This window comes from Durio zibethinus, chromosome 16 (genome assembly GCF_047325235.1).
Source record: "Durio zibethinus cultivar Kanyao isolate XHJ-2024 chromosome 16, ASM4732523v1, whole genome shotgun sequence".
Lineage (NCBI taxonomy): Eukaryota > Viridiplantae > Streptophyta > Magnoliopsida > Malvales > Malvaceae > Durio > Durio zibethinus.
Genome location: NC_143177.1, coordinates 18,062,307 through 18,075,702, shown reverse-complemented (window position 1 = coordinate 18,075,702; position 13,396 = coordinate 18,062,307).

Genomic DNA, 13,396 nt, shown 5'->3' with positions numbered 1-13,396 from the left:
AATAATCTATAATATTAAAATATTATTATTTATAATCAAGTTCGAATAATTAGTACCCTTAAAATACTATTCGAACTTTATGGCAACCTACAATGAATTATAATATTTTACTATCGAAATACCATCCAAACCATACTACCTAAACCGACTTTTAGGATGCCCTAATCTTACCATCCAAATCCATACTACTTAAACCGACTTAGAGGATGCCCTAATCCAACCTGTTGTTATCCCTAATAATTTGATAACAAGATCAAAGTAAAAGATAGGGCAAGTATATTCATTATAAAAATGATTTTTTCTACTATCATACATGATGAAAGAAGAAATTTTCGTCGTCAAGTACGACAGAGCCACCAAATATTCCAACTTTAGTCTGAAAATTTCCAATTTACAACATGGTGAAGAGCAAATGGAGTATTCAATAACAGTACCGATCAAAACAATTTCATGGCAAGGAAAGAGCAAAATATAAAACAGTGGAGAGAAAAAAAAAATGAGAGGTAGCTTGAAGAAACAATCTCTTAATAGCCATATACACAGAATCATGAAAAGCCATACTTCACAAGTAAAAAGAATGAGTGTAACATGTACATGAAAGTAGATAAGATTTTGACGATAAAATAACTAGAAGGAAAAAAGAAGTTAAGAAGAAATGGGTGGGTTTTCTAATTTTTATTTTTTTTCTTGTTTTTCTCTTTTTTTCACAAATTTCTTTTTATTTCTTGTTTGAATTTTTTTTTTGCACTTACTTGTTTTGTTTTTATTTTTATTTTGTATTAACGTTTTTCCTTTGTTAAGTTTTCTTATTACTTCTTATATATATTTTTTGCTTGCATTTTTTAAACTAAATTTTTTTCTATTTTGTCATCCCTTTTCATTTTTGAAATTTTTTTATTTTGATTTGATTTTATATATTTAGTATTTTCATTTTTTTTATTTTTTTACTTTCTCTTATATCTTTTTTCTCATTTCATTTTGTTTTTATTATATTTTGTATTAACTTTTCTTTAGTTTTTTATATCTTTTTTTCTATATTTGTTTTTTGTTTTCTTTGTATTTTCTAAACTAAAAGTTTTTTCTATTTTGACATTCCTATTTATTTTTTAAATTTTTAATCATTTTGTCTTTTTTTATTATTTTGTTGATTTGTTAATTTTTTATTTTCCTTTTCTTTTTTTTTGTTTATTTCTAATTACTTTTCTTATTTTTATTACTTTTTTGTTAGTATTTTTCTTATTTTTCCTTTTTTATTTATATTTTAAAAAAATTTTATAAAGTTTTGAATTTTTTTATTTTTTGGTTTTTTTTATTTACTCATTTCTTGTCCTATTTTATTATTTTTCAATAACTTTTTTTCCTACAAATTTTTCTTTCTTTTTACTTATTTTTTCATATGCTTTCATTTTTTTGTTTTAATTTTTATTCTTCTCTCGCTTTTCTTATTTTTTTCACAATTTTTTTATTTCTTATTTGTGTTTTTAAATTCTCATACTTTTTTTTTTACACTTCTTTCTTTGGTTTTTATTTTTATTTTATATTAACTTTTCTCTTTTTTTAATTTTTTTGTCTTTGATTTTTTATACTGCTTTCTCATTATTTTTTTTTTCATTTTTTGTATTTTTTATACTATTTTTTTTTCATTTTGTCATTCCTTTTCATTTTTGAATTTGTTATTCATTTTTTATTTTTTACTTTTGAGTTGTTATTTTTTCATTTCTCACTTTTTTTATTTTTATTATATTTTTGTATATTTTAAATTTTTTTCTTTTCTTATTGGTATTGATTTTTTTCTTTTTTTTTGTACTTTATTTATCCTTTTTCTTTTGCTTTAATTTTTTTCTTATTTTTATTTTTTTTCAATTTATTTTTTATTTATTTTTTATTTATATTTTCATAAATTTTTATAAGGTTTTAGATTTTTTATTTTTTCATCTTTTTATCTTTTCTTTTGCTTTTTTTTTATCATTTGTTGGTTATTTTTTATTGCATTTTTATAATTTTTTATTAATTTTTTTCCTTTTAAATTTTTCTTCTTTTTTTTACTTATTTTTTCATGTACTTTCATATTTTTTTGTTTTCACCTTTTACTTTGTTTTAAAATTTTCTATATATTTTTTTTCTTTTTGTTTTATTTCATATTTGTCTTTTCATTTTTTTCTCTTTTTTTCACAAATTTCTTTTTATTTCTTGTTTCCATTTTTTTTTTTTACACTTCCTTGTTTTGTTTTTATTTTTATTTTCTATTAACTTTTTTCCTTTTTTAAGTTTTCTTATTACTTCTTATATATATATATATATATATATATATTGCTTGTAGTTTCTAAACTAAATTTTTTTCTATTTTGTCATCCCATTTAATTTTTGAAATCTTTATTTGTTTTTTATTTTGATTTTATTTTATATATTTAGTATTTTCATTTTTTTTACTTTTTCTTATATCTTTTTACACACTTCATTTTGTTTTTATTATTTTTGTATTAACTTTTCTTTGATTTTTTATTTTTTTCTATATTTGTTTTTTTTTTTGTTTTTCTTTGTACTTTCTAAACTAAATTTTTTTCTATTTTAACATTCCTATTTATTTTTGAAATTTTTATTCGTTTTCTCTTTTTTTATTATTTTGTTGATTTGTTAATTTTTATTTTATTTTTCTTTTTCTTGTTTATTTCTATTTGCTTTTCTTATTATAAAGTATAATTAATTAATTTATATTATTATAAAGTATAATAAACATTGTAATATTAATTAATAATAATTATAATCTTTAAAAATAATAATAATGATATAATAATAATAATAATAATAATAGTTTTATCCAATTATTATTAGTTATAACATAATAATTTATATATGTGATAGAGAAATTAGTTCAAATAATTATGGTATTGATTATAACTATTATTATAATTAATTTATAAATAATTATTATAATAATTATTAATATATTTAATATATTATTTGATAAATATAATTATATTATTATATTTTTTAATATTAATAAAAAATATTGATGCTAAATGATTATAATCAATTGATTATAATAATTATTAATTTATAATTATATAGTTATTTTATTTATTAATATATAATTATTCAGTAAACACATTATTAACAATATATAATATATATTATTACTATTTTATTTATAATATTTAAGAAATTATTTACAAATTAATAATTAATAAATTATGTAATAACATAATAAGACATTTGTAAAATAATAGTTATCAAATTTATAAGTTAATATAAATTAATTAAGTTATTATATTATATATGAAAATTTACATATATAAAACAATTTATAATTTCAATATAATTATTATATTAATAATAGTTTATAACATATAACTCGATTAACTAATATTAATAATTATATAATTTAATTATGTAATAATTGTTATAACTTATTTGTTATTATTAATAATTTAATAATTATTTTTAGTTATTTGATAATTATTCTAATAGTACTAATAATATTTATTATTATAACTATAATATATTTATATTTAAAAAATATAACATCACTTTGAGAATTAATTAATTATAAAAATTATATAGTTATTTTATTTATTAATATATATAAATAATCATTTTTTAAATAATTCTAATTTGAAAAGTAAAGAATATATTTTTATATATTAAAATATTTTAGTTATATATCTAATTATTAATATTATAATTTATATTATTACATTATAATAAATATAATTATATTATAATTAATTATAATATATTTTAAATAAATATAATTAATATTAATATTTAAATATTCATTAATTAAATAATATTATATTATATAAATATTATTAGATAATATATTTTAATATTACTTAATTATATATAATCTAAATTAGATTTATAATATATAATATATTTATATATATTAATAATTATTATTTAAACTAACTATTTGATAATTTAATAATTATAAATAACTATAATTAATTATTAAAAATTAGATTAAATATCATCTAAATTAGTATAATAATATTAATTATAAGTATTAACATACTTAATATATAATAATTTATAAGAATTTAAAATTTAATATTAACTTAATATTAATTATATTAATAATTAATAAAAATAAATTATCTATAAGTTAGGAATATGTTGAATTTATTAATAATGATTTGAAATTAAATATTAAAACTATTATAATTTATTTAATATATAACATTTATTTCTATTTATATCATAAACATATTGATAATTAAGTCACTTTATAATATTGTATTATTATTAATTTATATTTATATAATTACTTAAATAACATCACATTATTATTAATATATTATAATTATAAGATTATAAATTAATAATTATATATAATTTATGAATATAATAAATTAGTATTATTTTATATTAAATTATAATTATAAAATATAAAAGAATAATAAATTATTTATTCTAATATAATTTTATAAAAATATAATGGTTATTTTTAATAAATAATTATAATGTAATATAATTAAATTATCATAACTATTTACTTTATTTGTGAACAATAAATTAATTATTAATATTATATAATTATAACTAATTATATAATTTATTAATTTATATTCTAAATATAAGTATAATACATAATATTTATAATTATTTAATAATTATTATTATTATTAGTGTAACTAATTGAAATTATATTATTTAATTATAATATATAAACTAATATATTATTTATTAATATACAATTAATTATTACTAATATTGGATAAATTATATAATATTAATATGATAAGATTTGAAGTAAATAATTACTCAAATATTCTTAACTATTTGAACAAGTTTGATAAATAGATTTATTTTTTAAATCACTTTATAATTTAACAATTAATAGTTTAATTAACTAATTTATTAATATTTATTAATTATAATTATCGTTATATTTGAAGCCTAGTTAAGACCTTTTCAAATCCTAATTGTTAAATTAGTAAAATTAATTATTCTAGTAATTTATTAAAATATCTATTACTTTAAATTTATAAATAGTTTTATAATTTTATAATATTAGAAGATTTATAATATTTTATAATTAATTAATATTATAAAATTAATGATAAATTAACAAGTGACATGTTATATTGTTTAGTATTCAATTTTAATAATAGTAGTAATATTTCAACAATTATTAATTAATCAAATACTAAAATAATATTATATTTTTCGAATATATAAATATATATTATATATTATTTGTCAAATAATATTAAATATTTATTGTTTTATATTATAATGAATGAGTAGATTTTTATATAAAAATAAACAAGTATAAATATTTAATCTATTATGAAATAACGGATAATTATTATTATTAATTTAATATAACAATAAATAATTAATAAATTCCTTTTGATTAAAGTTTATAATCCAAAATTTCAATAGTTATAATATTAAAATCAAAATTTATTTCAATTATTTGATTATTATAATGTATTACAATTTAATATAAGTATTTGTTTAAATTTTTTAAAAAATATTAATAAAATAAAATTTATTTAATAAATATTACTATTAATTATAATTTAAATGTAATATAATTGCTTCAACTCATACATGCTTATTTGAAATTAATAATTATGTTATATTATTTCTATATTAGTAATTATTAAATAATATTATTAATTATATAATTTAAATATAATACTATAATTAATATTAATATAGTTAAAATACAAATCTTAATTCATGATTACAAATAATTATTTAACTATTTGATAAAATAATCTAATTATATCATATTTATAAATTATACTAATATATTATACTATATAATTATATAATATATTATTTATTTATTAATTATATAATATTAATAACTATTATATATTTAAGTTATTTATAATTATTATATTTATTTTAATTATTTATTATTATTTTAATGATTTAAAATAAATAATTATTCAAATAGTCATAACTAATTTGAACTTATTCTGTAAATAGATTTGAAATAAGTTTGTTATAATATTAAAACAATATTATTAATCAATAGTTTAATATTCAATTATATTAATTAATTATATTATAATTTAATATATAGTTATATTATATTAATTTACTATTAAAATAATAAATTAGATTTACTATTTAATAAAATAGTCATAACTATTTGAATGTGTTATAAATAATATATTATAAACATAATAATAATTATTACAATTATCTTAGTTCATTTAATACATAATTTATATAAATAATTAAACAATTCATTATTAAAATAGTCATAATTAATTATTATAATCATTAATATATTATTAATTTTTAAATTATTAATAATACTCATTTATTAATATTTTAAAAATTAATAAGTAAGAGATTATCTGTTTACTAAACTAATTGAAATAATTATGACTATTTAAACAATTATATATTTCAAGTCATTATAACCTTTTATTAATTAATTATTCAAATTAATAATTATATTAATATATTATAATTATAATATAATATTAAATATATTAATAAATATATTATAATTTATCATATAATTAATATTATCTGAATAATAATTAATTATATTTAATTAATTTAAGTTAATTAATTAATTTATATTATTATAAAGTATAATAAATATTATAATATTAATTAATAATAATTATAATCTTTAAAAATAATAATAATAATTTTATCCAATTATTATTAGTTATAACATAATAATTTTTATATATGATAGAGAAATTAGTTCAAATAATTATGGTACTAATGATAATTATTATGATAATTAATTTATAAATAATTATTATAATTATTATTAATATATTTAATATATTATTTGATAAATATTAATATTATATAATTATATTTATTAATATTAGTAAAAAGTATTAATACTGATTTATTATAATTAATTAATTACAATAATTATTAATTTATAATTATAAATTAATTTTATATATTAAATATAATATATTTAATTATAATATTATATATTTATTAAAAAATTAATAATTATGACTATTTATAATAATAGTTATTATGTTCTTATATTAGCTTATTTAATATTAATAATTATAATATAATAAATAATTATATTATTTAATTAATTTATTTTATTTTGTTAGAATGAAACTAATAAAATATTGAACTAATAATTAATTATAACTCTTTGTTATTAATTAACTTAATATTGAATTGTATTAAAATCAATAATTTATTAATTTGAAATTTTAGTTATTTATAATAAATAATCAGTAGTCATAAAATATTTGTTACTGTAAATTTATATAAATAATTAAAATTATTAATTATATTAATATTAATAAATAGTATAATTTGAGATAAGCATATGACTATTGGTTTATTTTAATTAATTATAATAATAAATGTTTTTGAAATATTATATATATTAACTAATTAATAATAATAAAATAATTTAATATATAGTTTTATAAATATTTATTATATTTATGATTCTCTATTTAAAATCGTTATAACCTTTTTTTTTTGTCATAAAAGAATTGTTTCGTTCATACAAACTTATTCTAATTAAAATAATACTAATTTAATAATATTTTGAAAATTAATAAATAATAGATTTAAAAATTAAATTTATTTACCTAATTAGTTCAAATAGCTAAGACTATTAGAACAATTATCTATTTGAAATTGTTTTGACCTTTTGTTTAGTTATAAAACAATTGTTTTAGTTAATACAAGTTTATTCAAAATAAATTAATACTAATTTATTAATATTCAAAAAATTAATAAGAAAGAGATTTAAAAAAATAAATCTATTTATCGACTAAATAAGTTTGAATTATAATTACTAAATTATAAAATATTATAATTACTAAATTATAAAATATTATAATTATTATATAATTAATATTGTAATTCATAATTACATATTTGATATATATTTAATAAAAATATAATAATTATTTGATACTAAATTATAGCTAAAACAATACTAATTAAAAATTATTGTTTTTTAATTAAGAAGAATGTTGGCCCTGAATTGATTAAAAGTTTTGATTTGACAAAACAAAAATTTGTCTAACTTGAATCAATCTCTTCTAATCTTAAATTGAACATTTTCCACTATTCTATCTCGGCAAAATTCATTTAGGAACCAAAACAAGTTAAATTCTCGAAACAAAAAGGGATTAATGCATGTTTTATAGAAATGACCGACCCCTTAAAGGAAGGGATCGATCCCCTCATTACCAAATCGATACAGTTTTCTTCCAGAAGCAAAATTTGTGAAGTTTTGGTAAAAACCAATCGATCTTCTCCTTGTAAGGATCAATTGGCTAGGGTTTCAAGCTTACTCGATCGATCCTTCCGTTAAAGGGATTGATCACTTTTTCATACAAAATGTTTTTCTCGTTCAAATTTCTAAAAAATGGATCGATCACCTAGGTATGGGATCGATCCTTCCATTAAAGAGATCGATCTGTTTTGAAAAAGAATGCTTTTCTCGTTTGAAAATGAGCAAAAGGGATCAATTCTCCTACATAAATGATCGATCAGGTGCATTACTAGATCGATAAGGTAAGGCCTTTTATACATAATTTCAGGGTGTTTTAAAGCTGACCCAATTGATCCCCTAAAAGAAGGGACCAATCCCTTAAGTCCCAAAAAGCCCTAACGGCTATATTTTGTCTGATATTTTACAGGTTCGAAGCATTAAATGCAAGGCAATGGCTCTCAACTTCTTTTTACCTATAAATAAAGCCTTCTACTGTAGAACAAGAGAAAGAAAAGTTAAGAAAACTTATTATTATTCACCAACCACCTTGTTTAAACATTCAAAGCAATTCAAAAAGAGAAAAGTGTAAAAAATCCTACTTATATAAGTTTTCTGTAAATTCCTTGTCAATACTATTATGTATTTCAAATTAACAAACATCTAATCTTAAAGAGATTTTTTAAGTTTGCAAAACACTCAGAAAATATTGTATTGTGAGATTGTGAGCTTAAAGGGGAGGATAACCCTTAAGAGTTTGTAGAGTTTATTGTGTAAAGCTTTGAGAAGCTAAATTATATTGTGTTCAACATATAATAGATCGAACTCCTTGGCAAGAGAAGCTAAGAGAGAGGACGTAGGTGCCTAAAGAAAGGATCGAACTTCTATAAATCTTTGTGTCCAATTCTCTAACTCTATCTCATGTTTACTCTTATTCATTATGCTTTTTTGCTTAGATAAATTGTTTTACTGAATTTGTAATTATTAAGTATTGATTTTAAAAATTTTATTATAACCAATTCACCCCCTCTTGGTTTATTTCAAGTCTTTGAGCTAACAATTGGTATCAGAGTTAGTACTATTTTTTTATAGGTCTAATAACCCAAAGAATAATCCTGAAAATGGCTCAAAGAAATATGGTGATCAATGTGAAACAATCATCCTCAAGCTACAACAAATATAGTGGCCAACAAGAGGTGTGTCTTATGACAAATAAAATAATTGCAACATTTTTTGAAAGTGAAGGGCATTCAATTGTAAGACCTCCTCTCTTTGTTGATGATAACTACTTATATTAGAAGACTAAGATGAGATTGTTCATTCAAGCTAATTACTATGAGGTTTGGAGGGTCATTGTAAATGGTCTTCAAATTTCAATGAAGATGATGGATGGTAGAGAGGTGATCAAGTAAGAGAGTGAATGGGATGTCAATGATATGAAGATAGCTCAACTTAATGCCAAAGCAATGCATACACTCTTTTGTGCTTTGAGGCCTAATGAGTACAATAAAGTTTTTTTGTGTGAAAATGTAAAAAAAACTAGGATAAGTTAGCTATCACATATGAAGGTACAAATTAAGTGAAGGAGATAAAAATTGGCATGCTCACTCATGATTATGAGTTATTCAAGATGAAACCATTAGTGAGATGTCAAATCACTTCACCGACATTATTAATGGTTTAAGGCTTTTGGGAAGACTTACTCAAATATAGAGATGGTGAAAAAAATTCTCAATAGTCTACCAAAAGATGAGAAGCTAAAGTGACCGCCATTGAAAAGTCTAAAGATCCTCACATACTCTCTTTGGATAAACTAATAGGTTCTCTCATTACCTATGAGATGAAGTTCAAAAGGTGACAAGAACCAATCAAGAAAGGTGACATTGCTCTCAAATCTACCTTTCAAGAAGATAAAGAAAATCTTGGACAAAAAGAGGATGATGAAGATGAAAAGATTGCCATGTTTACAAAGATATTCAAAAAGTTCATAAGGATGAACAAATTTTTAAGTAGAAAATGACCACAAAGGGAAATGACTAAAAGAGAATCAAGTAGAAGATAAAGGGATCAAATCATTTGCTATGAATACAACAAATCGGGCCATATTAATTTTGATTGTCCTTTGTGGAATAAGCAAAACATGACAAAGCCAAAGAAAAAAACAATGGTTGCAATATGGAGCGATAGTGACTTCTCCAAAAATGAATCAAATGAGGAGAAAGTAGCCAATCTATGTCTCATGGCTCTTGATGAGCCCGAGATAACTTCTAATCTATATGATTTATATTCATATACAATGGCTCTTGATGAGCCCGAGATAACTTCTAATCTATATGATTTATATTCATATACATTTGATGAACTACAAGATGCCTATGATGAATTAGCCATAGAATTTGAGAACATGAACATAAAAAATAAATCTATTTATCAAACTAGTTCAAATAGTTATTAATCCTTATTAGGATTAAACGAATACTAATTTATTAATATATCAACAGTTATAAGTAAAAAATTTTAAAAATAAATATGTTTACCGAGCTAGATCGAATAATCATAACTATTTAATTAATTATCTATTTAAAATCATTATGACCTTTTGTTTTATCATAAAAGAATTGTTTCAGTTCATATAAGCTTATTCGAAATAAAATAATACTAATTTACTAATAATCTAAAAATTAATTTGTTTACTAAATAATTTTAAATAATTATGACTATTTGAACAATTATTTATTTCAAATCACTATAACCTTTTGTTTTGTCATAAAATAAAATTTTTTATTCATACAAGCTTATTTCGAATAAAATAATACAAATTTATTAATATTAAGACAGTTAATAAGTAAAAGATTTAAAAAATAAATTTGTTTACTGAACAAGTTTAAAATCATTATGACTATTTAAGTAATTTTTTATTTCAACTTGCTATGACTTTTTGTTTTGTTATAAAACAATTGTTTTTATTCATATAAGTTTATTCAAATTAAAATAATATTAATTTATTAATATTTTGATAAGTAAAAGATTTAAAAAATAAATATGTTTACGGAATAAGTTCAAATAGTGATGACCATTTAAATAATTATCTATTTCAAATTATTATGACATTTTCTTTTGTAATAAAAGAATTATTTCAGTTCATACAAACTTATCTGAAGTAAAATAATACTAACTTATTAATATTCTAAAAATTAATGAGTAAGAGAATTAAAAAAAAGAATTTGTTTACCGAATAAATTTAAATATTTATGACTATCTAAACAATTATCTATCACAAAATATTATGACTTTATGTTTTGTCAGAAAACAATTGGTTTTATTCATGTAAGCTTATTTTGACAAAAATAATTTATTAATTAATTTTATATCAATTATTAACTAATAATTATTATAATAATATTTAATTAAATATTTACTAAATTATACTATTATTATTATAATTTATTATATTAATATAATAATACATATTATTATTAATTTTATAAGATTTAGTAAATTAGTTAACTTATACAATTGAGTTATTCTAATAATGATAATATTAATTTATAATATCTGATAACTTTAATTATTAAAATTCGTATCATTATAGGTTTTTTATAAATTATAATGAGTTAATGAATTATTATCTAATATTTCATAAATGGTTAAATTAGTTTAATAATATTAATAATATTTATAATTTAATTATATATAATTTAATTTATATATAATTATTGGTATATAAATATTAAATTAATTAATTAATTTTCATACAAGTTTATAATTAAAAGATAACTATAATAAATTTAATAATAATAAAATTAAATATTAATATATATTAATTTATATGAATAATTATTAGTTATTATAATTAATTAGTATTATTTATAAATTATAATATTTTAATTTATATATTAATAATTTATTCTAATAATAAATATATTATATTATAATTATTAATTATTCATAAAAAATTAATTATAATTTAATATTTATCATAATTAAATACTTATATTTTATATTTGAAAATTTTATTAATTTTGTCTTTTTATATTTTTTATATTTTTTCCTTTTTTGGTATTTTATTTAATTTTTTCTCTTAATTTCTTTTTTCATTTATATTTTAAAAATTTTTTATAAAGTTCAAAATTTTTTATTTTTATTTTTGAATATTTTTTTTTCTATTTTTTGTTCTACTTTGTAACTTTTCAATAACTTTTTTCGTTCAAAATTTTCCTTCTTTTTGTTTGTTTTTTCATATGCTTTCATTTTTACTTGTTTTAATTTTTTTGTTGTTTTAAAATTTTTTATATTTCTTTTTTCTTTTTTTTTTCCAAATCTTTTGTCTTTTCATTTTTATTTTTTTCTCGCTTTTCTTATTTTTTTCACAAATTTCCTTTCATTTCTTATTTGCGTTTTTAAATTCTCATACTTTTTTTTTTGCATTTTCTCTTTTGGTTTTCATTTTTATTTCACATTAACTTTTCTTTTTTTTTTTGTTTTTTGTCTTTGACTTTTTATATTGTTTTCTTATGATGTCTTATATGTGTTTCAATTTTTTGTATTTTTTAAACAAATTTTTTTTTTCATTTTGTCATTCCATTTCATTTTTGAAATTTTTATTCAATTTTTCACTTTGTTTATTTTTTTACTTTTTATATTTTTATTGTATTTTTGTTTATTTTTTCTTTTTATTTCTTTCTTTTTTATATTTTCATAGATTTTTATAATGTTTTGGAATTTTTTATTTTTCTATCTTTTTTTCTTTTCTTTTTTTTTTTATTTTATCATTGTTGGTTATTTTCTATTGCATTTTTATAATTTTTCATTAACTTTTTCTCCTTTCAAAATTTTCTTCTTTTTTTTCATGTGCTTTCATATTTTTTTTGTTTTCACTTTTTTGTTTGTTTTAAAATTTTCTATAAACGTTTTTTTTTTTGTTTTATTTCATATTTTTGCCTCTTCATTTTATATTTTTTTCTTGTTTTTCTCATTTTTTCTCAAATTTCTTTTGATTTCTTGTTTCCATTTTTTTTTTCACTTCCTTGTTTTGTTTTTATTTTTATTTTGTATTAACTTTTTCCCCTTGTTAATTTTTTTCTTTTTGATTTTGATTTTTTTTGTTTTTTATAAACTAAAATTTTTTCTATTTTTTCCATTTTTATTATTTTTGTTTTTTTCAAATTTTTTATTTTCACCCGCTATTTCTTCATTTCCTTACTT